Source organism: Empidonax traillii, unplaced genomic scaffold, assembly GCF_003031625.1.
Source record: "Empidonax traillii isolate 1590-97213 ecotype Southwest subspecies unplaced genomic scaffold, ASM303162v1 scaffold623:size392626, whole genome shotgun sequence".
In the NCBI taxonomy this organism is placed as follows: Eukaryota; Metazoa; Chordata; class Aves; order Passeriformes; family Tyrannidae; genus Empidonax; species Empidonax traillii.
Window position 1 is genome coordinate 254,733 of NW_020955816.1, and position 3,453 is coordinate 258,185.

A 3,453-nucleotide genomic window follows, 5' to 3' on the forward strand; every position below is an offset into this window, starting at 1 on the left:
AGGTGATTATGCGTATTTTTTTTTACCTCTCAGGTACTTGCTTAGAAATTAGTGAGGAAAATTTGGGTTAGATGGGACAGGATGATGTAAATGGAGTATAAAAGGGTCCCAGCCCAGGCCCCTCAGGGGGTGTGTGGGTCAGTCCCCACATCACTTCAGTGACTCAAATAATTTCGCCTCAGCCACTTTGGTTGTTGTTGTTGTTGTTTTGTTTTCAGTCACATGCAAGAAAACCACCGAGCTGCTGAGCTGCTTTATTATGAGAAGTCAAAAAACAGACAAAAAAAAAAATAGAAATAAAAGCAACAGGGAAAGCGAAGCTGCTCTCCTCATTGTCTGGAGACGGTGATGGCTGGGGCAGGAAGGGCGAACAGGGGGATGCTGGGGGTGCAGAGGATGAAGGGGGTGAAGGGGATAAAGGAGGGATGAAGAGGATGAGGGAGGTGAAGGGGGTCTTAGGGATGAAGGAGGTGAAGGGGATGCAGGGCGTGCTGGGGGTTAAGGGGATGGAAAGGGGTGAAGGCAATGAGGGGGGTGTTGGGGATGGAAGGGATGGAGGGGTACTGGGTGTGAAGGGAATAGAAGTGGGTGAAGGCAATGAGGGGGTGTTGGGGATGATGGGGATGTTGGGGATGAAGGGAGTGTTGGGGATGAACGGGGCACTGCGGGTGAAGGGAATGGAAGGAGGTGAAGGTGATGAAGGTGGTGTTGGGAATGAAAGGGATGCTGAGGGTGAAGGGGATGAAAGGGGTGTTGGGGACAAAGGGGATGCTGAGGGTGAAGAGGGTGAAGAGAATGAAGGGGATGTTGGGGACAAAGGGGATGCTGAAGGTGAAGAGGATGAAAGGGGTGTCGGGGATGAAGGGGATGAAGAAGAAGAGGAGGAAGGGGCTGTTGGGGATGAACAGGGTGTCGGGGATGAAGGGGATGCCGAGGGTGAAGGGGATGCTGAGGATGGAGAAGATGAAGAGAATGAAGGGGATGAAGCACATGAAGAGGATGAAGGACTGAAGAAGATGAAGGGGGTGTCGGAGATGAAGGCAATGCTGAGGATGAAGAGAAGGAAGGGGCTGTTGAGGATGAAGAAGGTGTCGGGAATGAAGTGGATGCCGAGGGTGAAGGGGATGCTGAGGATGAAGAGGATGAAGACGATGAAGGGGATGAAGACGATGAAGGGGATGAAGACGATGAAGGGGATGAAGACGATGAAGAGGATGAAGGGGATGAAGGGGGGGTCCCGCGGCAGGACCTGCCCGCGGCCTCCCCCCCAACGTCACTTCCGAGGCTGGAGACAAAATGGCGCCCGGACGGTGCCGGCGCTGAGGCCGCTCCGCGCCGCTCCCGGCGGGGCCGCAGGTGAGCGGGGGGCGGCGGCGGGACCCGCGGGGGCAGAGGCGGGCCGGGACGCGCCGGGCCGGGCCAGGCCGGGCTTGGCCGGGCGGGGCCAGGGGCAAGAGCGACGGGCGCGGCCCGGAGCGGCCCCGGCCGAGCCGCCCGCCCCGGGGTCCGCAGGGAGGAGGCGGCCGGGGCGAGGCGGCGCGGCAGGTGCGGGGAGCGGTGCGGGAAGAGCTGTGCCCGCAGGGAGCGCCCTGGGGGAGGGAGGGGAGGGAGGGGGATGGCGGGAGAGGCCGCTTGGGTGAAGATGCTCCGTCCCCTGGGCGGCTTTTTCAGTGTTTTTTCGCGCTGCCAAGGCTGGCTCGGAGGTGTCGCTCCTCAGCCCGGTGCTGAGGGAGCTGTGCTCTTCCAAACACTTCCTAACGCACCGTCTCCAAAAGTTCCGGCGCTTCGCGGGCCCCGAGGCTCCCGCAGGGTCGAGTTCTGCCAAACCGAGCGGGCAGAGCTTGGAGAAATGAACTCCGGAGTCGTTTTCCTCGCTGGAAATGCCCTTCTGCTAATTCTCCTAAATTGGAGATGCTCACATATCACAACTCATGATGGTGCACGGGGAAAAATGTTTGGGGTGAGAGCAAAGGTGTTGGTGTGAGACATGTAGGGCAGCTCTAGAGATGTGCCTTCAGGTCCATTTTTAATCTGGAGCCGGAGCAGCGTGTGGAGATCGCTGATAACCATCTCATGGCAGGTGCCTGGAGGCTTCAGGGAAGTTTCCAGTGGTTTCAAATTCATACGAAGCTGCAAAATTTCCACTTTGAGGTAGTAAAGGAAACTTTTAAATTGTTTTCAGCTGTTGAAGGAGGAAGGGAAGGTGGTGTGGCTGCACCTGCTAAATCATTCAGTGGCAAGAGAAGTATTTTTCTCATTTCACATTTGAGCAGCAGTGGACAGCTCTTGGAACAGCAGGGGCTGCTTGTGCTTGTGATGCAGCCCCAGTCTGCTGTGTCCAGTCTTTGCTCTGCACTTTGGGCATGTTATTTGGATGCAAAGTGTTCTTCAGCTTATTCAAAACATGCTGAGTGGATTAAGGGAGCTGAAGATGGACAGCAGCGTGGTATTTAATTATTATATTGTTCCCTTCTGACACTTGCCAGGTTTCAATAAAGATGATGGGCATGTTAAGAATCCAGGGCTGCTTTCCTTGGTGCAGACAGAGGGATCTCCACTGGTGAATCAGGGATAGCACTGGCACTTTTCAGATAGAGACCTGCATCACTGACAGATGGGGGAGTGACTTTTAGGTAACAAAAGAACTCTTGGACTTGCAGGCACAGCAGTGAGAACCATGGAGAAGCACCTGTTGGTTTTCCAGTGTGGAGCTCCCGGGATTTGCCGGGGCTGAAGTGCTTCAACCGTCCATGGCATAGACCATAAAAATGAATTGCACTTACAGGGAACCCCCAGCTATGTTAAATGAAAGGCAGATCATCACTTTGGATAAAATATTTGAGGTAGCAATGCCATGATAAGTGTGATGTCTGGAGATTTCCTGAGCTGGGGCCTGCTCAGTGTAGTTTCAGCCTGCCTTCTGGAGCAGCCTGGGAGGTGGGGAAGGATGTTGAAGTGCTTCTCTACACTTGTATAACCCTTTTTTTTTTTTTTCCTATTGCATATTTTCTTGAGAATGGAAGGGAAGTAAAGCAGGAAGTCCTTTTCTGTAAAAGCTGAAATGGCTCTGGAAGTCCATCCTGCAGTGCAGTGATGTCCCCATTTCACTGTTATACATAAAATTCTTGATACTTTGGGGTAAACAAGTAGTAATAGTGTAAAAAAAGATCTGAATAATGCTTCTTACTGGGTGTCTGTCAGTTAAAGACAGAAGTTCAGGGAGATTTAGAGATGACCAGTGATGTATTCCTGCCTTGGCAAACTTGTAATTTAAAGCACTGCAATGTATTTCTACTTGTGAGCATGGAAAGGACAGAGATGAGCCTGATAATTAATGACTCCCCCTCAATGAAATAAATTCTTTTATCAATGTGGTTTTTTTCTCCTGTTGTATTCTTAGCTGAAAAATATTTCCTCTCTGCCTCTGTGTAAAACATGGCTGTAGACAAAACT

At 52.4% G+C, this 3,453-nt stretch overlaps 1 protein-coding gene across 2 annotated transcripts in view; it reads left to right on the plus strand.

The window, feature by feature from the left end:
* Nucleotides 1–1,276: 1,276 nt before the first annotated feature.
* PRDM2 (PR/SET domain 2) overlaps nucleotides 1,277–3,453 on the plus strand; it is a 56,821-nt gene continuing 54,644 nt past the window's right edge. For both annotated transcript variants that reach the window (XM_027898772.1, XM_027898770.1), the window contains exon 1: nucleotides 1,277–1,356. The gene's annotated coding sequence lies outside the window, so the exon portion shown is untranslated. The remainder of the gene's footprint in view (nucleotides 1,357–3,453) is intronic.